We start from the raw sequence: 16,723 nt of genomic DNA on the forward strand, positions 1-16,723 counted from the left end.
TATATATATATATATATATATATATATATTATATATATATATATATTCATATATATATATATATATATATATATATATATATTCATATATATATATATATATATATATATATTCATATATATATATATATTCATATATATATATATATATATATATATATATTCATATATATATATATATATATATATTATATATATATATATATATATATATATATATATATATATATATATATATATATATATATATATATAGGAATATATATATATAGGAATATATATATGGAGGAATATATAGTTATGGAGAGAAAAATGCTTGCACTTAAAGTTTGGACTTTTTGGCCACTCAGGCTAAGTTCCAACTATTCGATTTTCGACCGAAATTTTTTTTTCGGGATAACACCAGATCTCGACGTTTTATGCAGTTCCTTATTTCATGCTATTTTTTTCGTTTTCGAGATATGATTTTTCAAAGTTAACCGGTGGCATGTCTGATATATCAAAATATTATATAAAATATGTTATGTAAAAAATTCTCTGCTTTCGAGAAAAAATACAGCGCTCTATAATTTTTTTCTAATAAAAGCTAGCTCATTAACTTCAATTTGATATGTCGATCATCTAAATCGGTTCAGTGGTTCAAAAGTTATGAATTTTTGAAAAAAATCATTCTTGGGAAAAAGTGGAAAAAATGATTTTTTGGACCACCGGTTAACTTTGAAAAATCATATCTCAAAAACGAGACAAATAGCATCTTTGGTATCGAGATATGTTACGTAAAAATCCATTTTTTCGCAAGCTCAATATTGGGGAAAACAATAGTTCAAAAGTTAGGATTTTTTAAAAAACTAATTTTTGGGAAAAAGTGAAAAAAAAAAGATTTTTCGGACAACCCTAAAATGGGAATGGTCACCCATCGAAAAAATAAAAAAAAGCGAGTCTATATATCGTCTATATATCGGTTTGGCATGGAATGGCTGTATATTAGAATATTTGAAATATATAATTGAAAATGGTCATCTCTAATTTCAAAAAGTTACCTCATAAAAAATGTTCACAACCTCGGACAAACACCCTATACCAAATATTCGAATCGAACTCAATCGAACTTAAAGGAAGGTGGCGCAAAGCGGTAAAAGTTTGAGTTTTTTGAAATTCGAAAAATCTTCCAAGGGGAGTAAAGGAAATCGGAGTTTAAAAAAAATGGTTGCCAAATGTCTTAAAATTGCATGAAATGTCGAGATCTAGTGTCATCTTGAATATTTTAATTTTTTGTCAAAAATCAACACTCTGGGACTTAGTTTTTTTTCGGAATACGAGACGAAATTATGGTTTTGAATACCAACAAAAATAGTTATCTCGATTTTTCATTCGGAACTTGCTGCGAAATGTTGATTTTTGAACGATAATGTATCCTTTGCAAAATATTAGATTATTCGAACTTCATTTATTAGTATCAGAGACGAATGAACTCTCAGAGTTTAAAGTCTCTCTAATTCAATACCTTCCTTCCCTTCATTTATTAGTGTCACAGACGTAAAAATTTGAGTTTTTCTTGAATCACCAAAATCATCGAAAATCGGGATTTTCAAAAAACATTGTTAGTGCCAAATGTCTTAAAATTGCATTACTCGTCAAGATTTCCTGTTAACTCGAAAAAAACAATCTGCAAAAAAAAATTTTCGGCATTTCGGTCATTCTTGATAGTATTCATGTGATGATGATGATGTTCTGAACTATAGAGGCTTTAAGGTTTCTCAGTTCGTTCGCCTCCAGCCTTAAAAAAAAACAACTATTTGCAAAGCTAAACTCTCGGCCTTGAGAAAGACCATTTGAAAAGCATGAATTCGAGCATTGCTTCCGGATAAAAAGTGGTGTCAAAGTGTAGTGCATTCAAAGCCAGATGCGAAGAAGACATTCCGTATTCCATTTTTATTTCAGGGCTCAATTATTCACATTTTTTCCTAAAATTACTTTTTTACAAAAATTCATAACCTTTGAGCTATTGGACCGATTCAGATAATCGACATACAGTGACTCAAATCCGTAATCGTACTCCACCATGCAGATCTCTTTTCCTTTCTTCTGAATGTCGAAAACAAGCTTTCGGAACATTCTACTTAGATAAAATTATAGTGTCATATGAGAGTTAAAAGGTTTGCTATCTGAAGTATTTGAAGGTAGAAATCTTGCAAACATCCCCCTTCCTTGTCTAGAGCCACTCCTTTTTCAGAACACGTCGTGTCCAATCCTCTGCGCTTATCCCGCTGGAAATTTATTCCAACCACCTCTTATCAATTCACTATTCGAGAAGCCCATCGTCCGTCAACAACGAAACCCAACAACAAAAAATGCTGCGAAACACCCAAATTATTAACCATTCAGAGCCCGTTTCCATAATTATAATTTGCAAATTTTCCCCCCTTTTGCACGCGCTCCCCCGACCGCGCCAATCATTGCAAAAATTATTCGAGAGTTAAAGAAATGTCAACCGTGAAAAATACTCAGTCTTTCAAGCCGAATGCGAGCGCGTAGTCCTACTACGAAATTGTCCTATTCAACTCTTTTACTTTTTTACTTCGAATATATATATATATATATATATATATATATATATGCAATGGTATAAGCTATTTCACGGTTAGAAAACGACTAATCGCTTAATTGAAGGGCAGCTCTTATCTACTTACTAGCAGCCAGGAGAATTCCACGTGGGTGGGGCTTGGAATGCAATGTTTCGTTTAGCATCTTTTCTTCCTTTGTATCGAGCAAAAATGTTATGTTTGATATCAGCCTTTGAAAAAATTCGAGGAGTTCTATCCGAGACACGACCGCTAGGAATACGCAATCTTTTTATTTTAAAATGTGTTGGTTTATCATTTTGGATATTATTTGCGAATACGTCGAAATTTCATAAAAAAGTAAAAAATGAATGAAATGTTCCGGGGACCCTGGAAAGGTTTAATGGCTTGCGTGGTTTTGTAGACTCATTTCGAGAAGCAACGATTCTTTCTTGCCTTTGCGAGAACAATACACTAATCTGTCATGTGTCGCCATTTGTTTCTTTATATCATTTATATTTCTTTATATCGAGAGGCATCGTCGTACGTCGCCATTCAACAAGCATCAAACACGCGCCTAACAGATGCACACAGTTGCAGCGATAAAAATGAAACATCGCGAGAATGACCGTTTATGAAAAATCGTTTCTTGACTCTCGGTCAAAGCCGTCAACAAAGCTAGGAGCTTGTTGCATACGAACAGAAGCGATGCACACGAGAGCAAATACGAATTGCAACTAAAAGTATCGAAGGTGTGCTATTCACATGTACAGGAAATAAACAAGAACAAGTTCAACACACACGAAGCCCAAAAACTCTTCTCTTTTTTCGCCTGCTTTGCCATGACTTTGTTGGTTGTGTTAATTGCAATGCCAGTTGCACTTGTGAAATATTGTGAAATAATCGCCATTCGCTCGAGGGGAAACATAAAACACTAAACGAGCAGAATATTCGACCTTTGTTGTTTCGAACACAGAAAGATTTCGAGAATTTTCCTCAGAGAAGATACAATACTTATACGGTAGCGACAGTTTACTTACTATGCAAGGGTGGAGTTTACTTCGCAAATATTCTCTTTTCGTTATCTCCCTTCGTTGTTTCTATTCAGGTCAGGTAAGGTAATTATAGAGACTTTAAACTTTTTCAGTTCATTCGTCTCTAGCCTTGAGAAAGGCCCTTGGAAAACTTTAGCTTTCCTGCATTGCACCTTGTTGCCTTGATTCGATTCGATTCGATTGGTATGCAAATCATTAAAATCCGTTCGCAGAAAAAAAAATAGTTATCAACGTTAACTTTATTTCATAAAAACGTGACCTGTTTTCTGATTTGGCACCCTTAATGTAAGCCGTAGTTCTACGTCAAAAAAAAAAAATGCCTGCTCGCTAGCTGTTGCAACGCTGTAAGTCAAAATCGTGGATGGATTATAATTACCCAATGAGCTGAAAATGGACGGAACTTAAATTGCATTATTTCCTTTCTCCGCACTGTCCGTAGACTGCATTTGCATTTGATTTGCAGAAGTAATACTGTAATAATACTGCACTTTTTCGACGCATAAGTTGCAATCAAATCAACAGAATAAATGTATGTGGAAATCGAAACTGTGATGTATATCATATCAAACCAATCTTAAATGAAATTCCAATCCGACTGGTATGCAAATCATCAAAATACATTTCAGCGAAAATAGTTATTAAGGTTAACTTTGTTTCATGAAAACGTGACCTGTTTCTGATTTTTCACACTTAATAAAAGAAGTAGATTTAAGTCAGAAAGACGGATGGATAATGTTGGGGATTAACGGGAGAGCCATATGACTCATTTGTTCGAGTTTTTCAAATGATATGAAGTGGGTGTGATATAATCTATGTGTTACAAAATTTGACTACTTTCTAGTCGTATTTCCGACTGCTATCTATTCATACAGAAAATATCTTTGGGAGCTGGACCGACCGATATTGTGAAAATGCTCTTGATGCGGGGTGAATGGAAAGCGCAGCAAAAACAATCCGGGGCTCAACGTGTTAATCGGCATAAGAGCATAAGGCCGAGCATTCTCATTATCCATAGAATTTTTATGCTTTTCAGTGACTCTCAATGGTTTAATGTCGTGATATGTCTCTTTGTGAATTCGAACAGAAGATCGACACAAAAATTTAGTAGAAAGTACTTCACTGCCATACAAACGAAACACAAATTTCTGCATAACTCGAGAACTAATCAACAAAATGGAGCCAAATCTGGGATGTGAGCGTTTTTGGGTACGAGAAATGTTTCTATGATGGTATAACACCCATTCCTTCTCTGAAATGAAATTGATCTTCGTTTGAAAGTGTAAATGGATTTTATTATGATAAAACGCACTCCTAAATCGTCTTATATCTATATAAATGAAAATGGATCACCGAATGTGTTGTTGAGAGCAAAACTCGAGGAAGGAATTGTCCGAGTTAGGGCTGCCTTTATCTATCTATATATATAAAAATGGATTTCTGGGCCTGATTCTCGAATACACTACGAATACACTTCACGGTGGAAACGGTATGAAACGCATTCGCGATGACAACGGTACGGTGTCGACATCTGGATGCGAGATTAGTTTCCCACTAAATTTATCATTATAATATCAAATTATCTTCAGATTAAATTTTTGTAAGAGATTATATCACATGAAGAAAACAAAGTTTTCCACTCACATTGAATACCAGTTTGATACGAAGAGGTTAATTTTCATTAATGATTTTTTATTTGAAAAGTGCTCATTCTGCCTGGAAACTCATCATTATCTTCGACACTTCACTAACTCGTAAAACGTAGTTCAATGGCGTGCCGTTTATTTCGTTTCCACCGTGAAGTGTATTCGAGAATCAGGCCCTCTGTCTGTCTGTCTGTCTGATTCTTATGGACTCGGAAACTACTGAACCGATCAACATGAAAATTGGTATGTAGGGGTTTTTGGGGCCGGGGAAGGTTTTCGTGATAGTTTGAGACCCCTCCCCCCTCTCTAAGGGGGGGCTGCCATACAAATTAAACACAAATTTCTACATTACTCTGGAATTAATCAAGTAAATGAAACGAAATTTGGCATACGGAAGTTTTAGGGTGCAATAAATGTTTTTACGGTGGTTAGACACTCCTCCCCCCTCTCTTAGGGAGGGCTGCCATACAAATGAAACACAAATTTCTGCATTTCTTGAGAATTAATCAAGCAAACGAAACCAAATTTCGTATGTGAAGATTTTAGGATGTTTTAGGATAAATGTTTTTACAGTGGTTAGATACTCCTCCCTCCTCTCTTAGGGGGGGCTGCCATACAAATGGAACACAAATTTCTACATTACTCGAAAATTAATCAAGCAAATGCAACCAAATTAGGCCTCTGGAGGTTTTAGGGTGCAATTAATGTTTCTATGGTGGTTCGACACTCCTCATCCCTCTCTTAGGGTGGACTGTCATACATATGAAAAACTAGAAAGAAAACGTGGATGTGATAACGAAAAATAAATGTTAGGCAGGACGAAGTTTGTCGGGTTAGCTAGTCACGTATAAAGTTCATGTTTATTGAATGCAATCAATCTCAACTCCCTAATCGAACGATTGACCCATTATTTAGCCAACACACTGCCAACGATGTTCTTCAATATGAAAAACATATCCATTAATACTTCGTCTCAGCCACTCTCTAATCTTTCCCTGTTTCCTCGAAAACAATTACCGGAAATTTTCCTGAGTGAGAACGATTCCCACTGAACGGAACCGAACCGTCGTCTCACAAAAGACACGTTACGTCAAACAACACAATTTTTGAGACAAAAGTGCGACGGTGACGTTTCCGTTGAGCGAAAATCAACCCCAAGCGTTCGATCAGCTCTTGGAGTGTGTTTGTGTATGTGTGTATGCGTACGATGGCGGTAGTCCTTCCTGAAATCACCATCGCAATATTCCGGCGCCAACACTCAACAGGTCGCCGATTTCCTCAATCCACAACAATGTGTGGGCAAGGACGAAGCGAGAGTTCACCCCTCCCGAAAGTGAGTGTACTCCGTTTTTGGGGTTGGTGATTGTGTGTGCAAGGGGCAGGGAGCGTGACGCTATAAAGCAATCTGTTCCGCATAAATTACCCCTCCGAAGGAAGGTAATAATGGCGAACAAGTTCCAGTTTCGCTCGGGGAGAGCGGGGAAAAAATAAGAGAAAAAAGATTCGCTGAAGTAAAATGGAAATCCCCCAAAAGAAGTCCCAAAAAAAAAAAAAAGAATGGTTATTACCCAGAATTTCTCCAAAATCTCGAGACGACGAGCGCCGGGGCAGCCAGCAATACCGGGAAAAGGCCACTCGGTGGAGTCCTGTGGTTGTTTGAAACATAATCTGCTTGTTTACCCATTATTTGGGTGTTATTGTTTGCATATTATACTGGTTATCACCAGACCTTTTCAACTCAAGTTTCAGTTTTGGAATGACAGGGATTATGTATATATTATTGGGATGGTGTTGGTCCCGTGGACGGATGTTTTGGAAAACAGCTGTATCATTTTATATTTGTTCGTTCGATCGAAAAGCTGAAGCTGCGCGTGTATACTAATGTGAGATAATTTTCCTTTCTATTTTCAGATACACACTTACCAAGGTAATAAATAGGCAATCAAGGAGGGTATGAATTTTAACGAACATAAGAACAAATTCTGGAAAATTGTGTTTCACGAGAATCTCCTTTGCAATTTTACAACACACGAACACATTCAGCAAAATGTGAGCAAAAATCGATACTTCAAAACTGGCGCTCGACGCCGAAGAGCCCGTGTCAGCCAGCAGCCAACCAACCAACCAACCAGCCCATTGGTTTCGTTCGGAGTTTTGAAATCCATCCAAGCACGCATCCTTCCTTTCTTCCTTCCTCCTGGCTCGCTCCTCTAACACAAGAAGTCAAGAGCAGCAGGAAATGAGCATGTCAATCAACGGAAAAAGCTACTTGGTTCCGAAAGTGAACCCCGCTGCCATAGTCACCATGGGAGGGCGACCATGGAGGACGAAACCCGCAGGAACACAACGAGCGCGGTAGAAGAAGGGGCGAGGCGATGTTCCGAATAAGTGTTGTGTATCGGTGTGACCGAGAGCAGAATTGAACTGAACTGTACACAACAGCGCACAAATTTGTTTGCAAAATATTTTTCGAAACGGCAACGCACACTCACACAGTCGAGGTGGCTGCTGCCAAAATCAGAAGCCCTCCCCTCTTGACTATGGGGCGGATGTTTTGGTATTGTTGTTGATTCTAGACAAGGTTCCGGCCTGTCCAGAATCTTAAAAAAGCAAGCTAACAGTAGCTTGTAGCTGTTAGGCTTGCTATTTTTTTATCTTTACTGTTTGTAAGAATTGAAAAGACAGGCGAATAGAGAGGCCCCCATGAGAACGGAAGAATAAGGGTGAAGATGTTTTTTGGTGGTACAAAACTCAGCACTTCATCATGATGGAAGCACAAAGTCATGGGATAATGCCGGCAAGAGTGCTCCCCGAAGAATACAGGCACAGAGACCAGCAAAATGAAAATCACTATATTGACAATTGGAAAATATAAATTGAAAATTAGAAACTGTATTGAAAATAAAAAAAATTAAAATTGTTATTTGAAAATTAAAAATTTAATTTCAATATTTAAAACTTAAAGTTTCGGAGTTCAGCGCTTCCGCACTTATGTGGACTCAAGGGATCCTGTAAGCATTTAATGAAATGCCTCGGTTTGATTTCGACAACAACAAAATTTCAGGCGTTTTGTCAAAACCGAATGGGAACTACTGTAATTTAAATTTTTTTAAATTTTTCTTTTCTGAGATTTTAAAATTTGATTAAATTGAAAAAGAACTGTTTGAGATTTTGTTTCTGAATCATCAAAGCAGAATGACTAATATCTAAAATCCAATACTAAAAAGGACAACTATAATATATAGTAAGTAACTAACATATAATAACTAACAAATATACAAAATAAGAAAAAATGAAATTTAAAACCCGAGAAATTGATTAATTGATTAATTGAGAAATTCAATTCGAAAATTAGAAATAAAAAAGAGCTGAAAATTAATGAATTTGAATGAATTGAGAAATCATAAATGTGTTGATAAATGAAAAAATAAGAAAAGATTGAAAATCTGTGAAAATGATAAATAACTCATAAAACAAAAATTCTAAAAGCATAAAGGGAAAACTGGGAGATTCAAAATTTAAAAAATTGTAAAAATATAAAACCAAACAATTCAAAATAAATTAAAGAATTAGAAAATTGTAATATAATCATTTGAAAAACCAAATAATTGATAATAACTGGAATCTAAAACACTGAAAACAAAACAAAATGTCATATATTACATAAATACAAAAACCTACAAAAATTTAAAAAAAGCAAATAAATCATAAAATAAACTGGGAAAATTTCAAGGGGATGAATTGAAAAATTGAAAAATCGAATAATCGGAAAATTATTTTTCTGAAAAATTAATGAGATGAAACTCAAAATATTAATAAATTAGGAAACGAAAATAACAAATAGAAAATGTTTTTTTTATGCTTTATTATAGAGACTTTCAGCCGCCCTAGCTGATTCGTCTCTGCATAACAAAAAAAACTGGGAATAAAGTAAAAAAATTAAAATGATCATAATTTAATATTTTTATGCAGTACTTTGGTAATCAATTGCTTTTTCATAATTGAAATTGTTGACTAAAGATAAAAAAACGAGGAATAAATTATCAAAAGGATAAAAAAACGGACAATTTCAATAATTGAAGATTAACCAAAATAAAAAAAAATAAATCATGATATTAAAAATTCTTCAAATTGTATTGTATTTGATTTTTTTTTGAAAGATACATAAATTGTTAAAAACTTGAAAAAAAAAGACTAGACATTAAAAGAAACAGATGAATTGGGTCATATGGATTATAAAACAGAATAAAAGCAAAACACGGAAAAATAAATAAATTCCAAGGTTAATAATTCGAGAATAAAAAAAGCGAAAAAATGAAAATTAAGTCCTTAAAACTGCAAAATTTGAAAAAAATAGTGGACTAAAATATGTAGGAAATTAAATTGAAGAACAGGAGGACTGTGAAAATAATAGAACATTAAATAATTGATGAAGAATAGAGGAATGTGAAAATCGGGAATTTAAAAATTGTGAATTTAAAACCTACAATATTTAAAAGGAATATAAAATTACATTGGTAATCTTGTAAATTAGGGCATTGATAATTGAATTGAAAGATCGAAAATAAAAAAAAGGAAAAGGACAAATTGGAATTCAACAAGAAATGAGAAATTCCAAAAATGCAGTGGGTACGAAAGACTGAGAAATTGTCTAATTGACTATCAAAAGAACTTAATTGGTAAATATAAAACTGTGATTAAAACAGTAATAAAACGAAAAATAAAAAAACTAAAACAAATATAATCAAAATAAACAATAAATAAATTTATAAATTGATAACCGGAGAATTGAAAAATAATTGATAAAAATACAGGGAAATAGATGAATCATAAAACTAATAAGTTTAGAAAATAACAAACAAAAGTAGCGAAATCAAAACAATTGAAAAAATAAGGAACTAAAGAAATGATAAACTATCACTTATGCAATGATTTGATTAAAAAACAGAAAAACTCGAAAATTTTAAAAAGAAGTACGATGAACTCAGTCAACTCACTCCCTTATTTTGTAATTCGATGTTTTCCCTAACTCGATGGATTTCATGGCATCTTTGATTTATTTTACAAGCATTCCTCCTTCTCCATAAATCGATACTTCCCTTACTCCGTGCTCCCTTGGATATCGAGTTGAGAGAGTTGACTGTAAATTTATAAATTAAATGAGTGGAGGAATTGAGTTATAAAAAAAATGAAAAATTGAAAATTTAAAAAAAATAATTTAAAAAAAATTAAAATTGAGAAACTAGAAAAACGGAAAATTTGAATATCATTTTTAAAATTCAGAGAATTGAAAAACTGGAAAGTTGAAAAATTTCAAAATGATCATAATTTAATACTTTAATCTAATATTCAAGTAATTATATTGGTTTATAAAATGATTCAACATCAAAAATTGCAAAACAAAATATAAAAGAAACGAAAATTGAGAAACTCTGACTCTAAAATGTTTGAAAAGACTAATTGAATTATTGAAGAATTCTATTCAAAGATTAAAAAAAAAGAAAAACTAAAGAATGAAGAAATGGAACCATTGGCAACTCGTAAAAGTTTGAAAATCGAAAAAAATAAACAATAGAATCTGGAAAAAAAAATTAAATTTAAAGAAAAGGTTAACTGAAAAATATTTTTTTAAAATTAAAAATAATATAAAGTGAAAAGCTGCAATATCAGAAAATCTTAATACAGGTCGGACTCGATTCCTATACAGACTCGATTATATACAGTTCGAAATCATAAAATTAAAATCTACAATATGCAAAAGGAATATATAATAACAAAAATTTATTTTTTATATTTCAAATATGACTTTTTTCAAGAGAAATCAGTCAACGTTAAAGAGAAAGGCTATTACAAGTACAGTGAAGTGATAATCGTGATTTTGATAGATTTTAGTTGAAGATTCACCAAGAATTCTATAAAATGATATTGCAGCGAAATTAAAAAAGATACAAATTGAGTGTCAAAGAACAAATTGTAGAGCGGTTAGAGAGCTTCAATTTAGTTCGTGGAAATATTCATGTTTATGATGTATTTTTTGGATAAAATTAAGAATGACATCTTCAAAACCACAAATATTGAAGTTTTTCATTTCTGAAAGGTTACTTAAATCCCATACAGTTTCACAACTGTTTCCTGTATAAAATTATCTTATCTTTTAAATGGAATCAACAGATTTGTCCTACGTAGCGTCATTTTTGAATTAGAGCTGGTTTAAGACATACAGGGCCCGAAACAGAGAAAAAATTCAATGACTTTGTCATTGTTGGAATTTGAACATATGCGTAGAAGAATTTTCATCATCAAATATTATCCTCTATATCATTCTCAAAAAATTAAGACTTTTTATATGAGAAAGGTATTTTCTGAATTTATGGGGATGAATCAAAAATTAAATTCTTCTTTTATTTTCTTACCAAAAAACGAAAAATGTATGTATAAAAGACAAATAAATAAAATAAAATAAATCACTCGATTATATACAGTGGAAAGAAATCGAAGACTGTATATAATCGAGTCCGCGCTGTATATAAAATCTGAGAAAATGATGAATAATTGGCAATACATGAACTGATTGAAAATCTGAAAAAATATTATACATGGGAAAATTAGAAATGGAAAACCGGAGAATAGAAAACCAATTGATCAAAATACTGGAACGACTGGAAGTTGAAAAATGAGAAAACTAATAAATTTAAAAAAAATTATAAAAGCATCACACCATATAAACATCTGAACAAATATTGGAAAACTAAAAGAAAGATGAACAATCCTTTAAGCAATGAATAAATTAACAAAACTGGAAAATTGAGAATTAAAGCAAAATGAAAAATAATAAGTCCAAAAAAATCTGGAAGATTAAAAAATCGAAGAAATGTTAATTTAAAAAAAACATAAATTAAGATACTAAAAAAATTAAGTTAAAATTGTAAATATGAATGTGATTTAAAAAAATTAAAGAGTTGAAAACTAGAGAGCTAAAAATTTTCAAAATGTTCATAATTTAATATTTCAATCTAATATTCTAGTAATTAAATTAGTTTATTCAACTATTAAAATTAAAAAAATGGAAAATACAAAATAAAATAAAAGAAAATTGAAACTTTACTCACGAGATATTCAAAAATATATTTCCAAAATTTTTGAAAATTTAAAATATGGACTAGTTGAATTATTGAAAAGATTTCATAAAAAAATAAATTGCAAGACTGGACAAATTAAATGAAACTAAAATATTAATAACTCGTAAAAACTAGAAAATCGCAAAAAAATGATGTGAAAAAAAATCAAAAATAATAAATTTGTTTTTAAAAAATCGTTTTTTTAAATTCAAAATAATGTAAAGTGAAAAACTAGAATATATGAAAACTCAAAATATTAAAATAAAGAAAACCAGGAGAATTTAAAAACAACAGAAAAAATTAGAAAAGAACTAGAAAATTTTTAAAATAAGGAACAAAAATCAATAACAAAATTACATGATTTTCCAAAAAAAACCAAAAACATATTTTTTTTATTTAGAACCCCATAGATAAAAAAAAATAAATTGAGAAACTAGAAAATCCGACCATTAAAAATTGTAAATAGAATAACTAAAAAATAAAAAAAAATTAAACTGAAAAAAATATACTTATGAACTAGAAGATTGAAACATCAAAATTAAATTATTGAGAAATTAAGAATGTAGAATGTATAGAAATAAAAAAAAATAATGAACTAAAAAATTGAAAATTTAGAAAAAAAATCAATGATTTCGTGAATTGTGAAATCAATAGCTACATATTGACTTTTGTTTAGAAATTAAAATTTAAAATTGATTTAAAATTGAAAAATAAGAAAAAATGGAAATCAAAAAAATACAAATTGAATAATTAGAAATTGAGAATTTGACAAATTAAAAAATTATAATTAGAAAAATAAATAGATTCATAAATTAGAAATTGGGGAAATAAAAAAGTAAAAATAAAAAACTGGAAAATTCAAATCCGAAAAAGATGGAAAATTGAATAGACATGATAGACTGGAAAATTGAAAAAGGCAAAAATAAACTAAAACACCGGAAAAGAGTGAAAAAAGATGATTGAAGAGACTGAAAGTTCAAAAATTAGGGGATGTAAAAATATAAATTGAAAACCTTAAAAACTCATATTGAAAGGGCCTGGCCGGGTAAGGGAGTAAAAAATGCCCCCAAACCAAATCACTAGCTGTATGGCAAATATTGTAAAGGATATTAAATAAGAAATTTTGGCGGTTTATTTGAACCGCTATGAGTAGTACTAAATCTCTAAATCCCAAAAAAAATTCAAAATTTAAATATTTTTTTAGTATTAAAATTTTTGATGAAATATTTTTTTGATAATTTTTCTTGATACACCGTGGTAAGATGTACATTCAGTATTTTTTCAAATTTTTATCTCGGATCTATTGAGGATGGCGTGAAATAAACGAAAAAGTACGTTTTTCACTGTAGATCCTACGTCAAACCACATAGGGGTTCAAATAAACCGCCAAAATTTCTTATTTAATATCCTTTACAATATTTGCCATACAGCTAGTGATTTGGTTTGGGGGCACTTTTTACTCCCTTACCTAACCACTCTTTGGAAATATAAAAAAATATTTTTTGATACCGCGCAACACTGAAAAAAATCACACATATCTAGAAAAGCCGTAGAAATACATTAAAATATGAATTAGAGTAGAACTGAATCTCTAAATCCCAAAAAAAAATTTTTTTCTAGATTTCAATATTTTTTTTAGTACTACAATTTTTGATGAAATTTTTTTTTGATATTTTCTTTGATACACCGTGGTAAGATGTAAGTAAGATTTTCAAATTTTTATCTCGGATCTTTTGAGGATGGCGTGAAATAATCGAAAAAGTACGTTTTTCACTGTAGATCCTATGTCAAATCACATAGGGGTTCAAATAAACCACCAAAATTTGTGATTTGGTTTGGGGGCACTTTTTACTCCCTTACCTAACCACTCTTTGGAAATATAAAATAAATATTTTTCGACACCGCGCAACACTGAAAAAAATCTGAAAAAAATCACACATATCTAGAAAAGCCGTAGAAACACATTAAAATATGAATTAGAGTAGTACTGAATCTCTAAATCCCAAAAAAAAATTTTCAAGATTTCAATATTTTTTTTAGTACTATAATTTTTGATGAAATTTTTTGTTTGATTTTTTTTTGATACACCGTGGTAAGATGTACATTCAGTATTTTTTTCAAATTTTTATCTCGGATCTTTTGAGGATGGCGTGAAATAATCGAAAAAGTACGTTTTTCACTATAGATCCTACGTCAAACCACATTGGGATTCAAATAAACCACCAACATTTCTTATTTAATATCCTTTACAATATTTGCCATACAGCTAGTGATTTGGTTTGGGGGCACTTTTTACTCCCTCCCGGCCAGGCCCTTTGTAAGTATATTGATTTAAAATGTTATTAGAAAATAATAATTCAAAAATTACACAAAAGAAATACTATATCAAAATAAAAACATTTCGTGGAATTGAAAATTTTTGACATTTACATACAGTACTTGTTTGATTTTGGGTCTGTGACGAAATTGATTATCGATTTCGCTCAAATTGAGCGATATAGAAATGAAAAAGGATGGATATTGAAAAAAAGCAATGATGAACAAAGTGAAAAAAAAATCAATTTGGAAATTAAATTAGAAACATTGAGCATTGGAATGAATATTCGCTGGAATAAGAAAAATAAATTGCAAAACAAAAAAATCGTATTTGAATACTATTTAAAAATTATTAAACAATTCAATAGGGTAACAATTTTATAAAAAACCATGATATTATAAAAATAAAAAAAAATCGAAATTGCAAAAAAACAAGAAAAATTGAAGAATTAATAAATTTAAAAACCTTAGATGTAAACCGTAAAAAAAAATCATTAATGAATTAAACTATTGGAGAATCAGAAAAAAAATGAAAAAAACTGACTTATTTAATATTAATAATTTTTTGATAATATGGGAAATTGGAAATCAATAAATTGATGAACTAATAAATCCAAAAGCTAAAAAAATTAAAAATTAAAAAATCATAAAAAACTAGGAAATCGAGGGAAATAAATAATATAATAATAATTTAATTTGCTCTACAGGCAAACCAGTTTTTGTGCGGCCGGTTTTTGCGCGATTCCTTATTTGTGCGGTCGGTTTAATGTGCTTTGCCCAGACAATAAAATTACTCTAAAGGAGTCACACAAAAGGGGAATCGCGCATAAACCAGCTGCTCAAAAACAGGCAGGCAAACCTTGATTCAAAAGTAAAAAATAAAATAAAAATACAACTTCTGTTAAAAAAAAACTAAAATTTGAGAAACTAAAAAGTTGATGGGTCTGAGCCTAGGGGCACGGACGGGATATTGACATAGGACTGTGATTGTATGTAGTAATTGCATTTAAATTGAGTTTTTTATTGTTCAAAATCTTTTTTTTTCTTTTTTGATACATCAAATGGATGCCCTGGAAAAACCGTTTCTTGTATGTACTTGTACCCTTTAAACGGGTTAGATGACATAACGTGGCAGAATTCGGTACCACATTCTGTTCAAAAATGTACACAAAATTACCATCAAAGCCATTACTACCCTTTTCTTCTATTTATGCAAGCATGCAGATGAAGCCAAATAGTCATCATGTATCATTTTTAAACAAAGGTATCAATAGTTAAGACCTACATAAATATAAGCCTGAGCCAAATCAATCTATGACTACAAAAATATATTATAGATAAAATTAGCATTATCTCCTTCGTTACCACGTTGTCCGGAACATTGTTTGTAATAACTTTATAGCCCGGTAAGATCGCGACTACTTAAGCTATCATAATCTGATATACCTTTCGATCTTCTAAATCAGCAGCCAGTTAAATTCTTTAATTGCATGTTGACATAACCAAACAACATGCTCGCTATTATGACATTCTGGGCCACAATTGCATAAATTGTTAGTAGCAAGACCTACACGATAAAAATGTGAATTGAGCGCGAATTGATTGGGCAACATACAATACAATAACTGATAAATGCCTGTTATCGGTAAATGGAGAATAACTCATTATACGCATCAACTCACATTGTGAGCTAACGCCCAAATCTAGACAAACATATTGCTCGTTGCGTCGGGGAGGAAAACGAGTGGTTAGTGCAATCGCAAGAAAACATACCCATTTAATCCGTCAAAATTTTTTTTGTTAAATTTTGTTTTTGTTAAATTTTTTTTGCTAATTTCACTGTTCATGTTCTAAGCAAAAAAAAAATACTGGGTTAATTTTCTGTCTAATGATATATAACACAACATATGTCGCAATAACCATTTTGAGTAATATGCGTTTGAAAACTCTTAATAAATCGTTACATTTTTTCGTAGAGTGACCCCTTTATATAGAAATCAAAGACATAGTCCTATGTCAAAATAGGAAAAT

General features: G+C 31.1%; 1 protein-coding gene across 6 annotated transcripts in view; it reads left to right on the forward strand.

Moving 5' to 3' along the window:
• Positions 1-16,723, forward strand: part of LOC129762458 (signal transducer and transcription activator) — a 193,354-nt gene that overhangs the window by 48,232 nt on the left and 128,399 nt on the right. For all 6 annotated transcript variants that reach the window (XM_055760720.1, XM_055760722.1, XM_055760724.1 and 3 more), the window contains exon 2: positions 7,170-7,185. The gene's annotated coding sequence lies outside the window, so the exon portion shown is untranslated. The remainder of the gene's footprint in view (positions 1-7,169; positions 7,186-16,723) is intronic.

The sequence above is a fragment of the Toxorhynchites rutilus genome, chromosome 1 (genome assembly GCF_029784135.1).
Source record: "Toxorhynchites rutilus septentrionalis strain SRP chromosome 1, ASM2978413v1, whole genome shotgun sequence".
In the NCBI taxonomy this organism is placed as follows: Eukaryota; Metazoa; Arthropoda; class Insecta; order Diptera; family Culicidae; genus Toxorhynchites; species Toxorhynchites rutilus.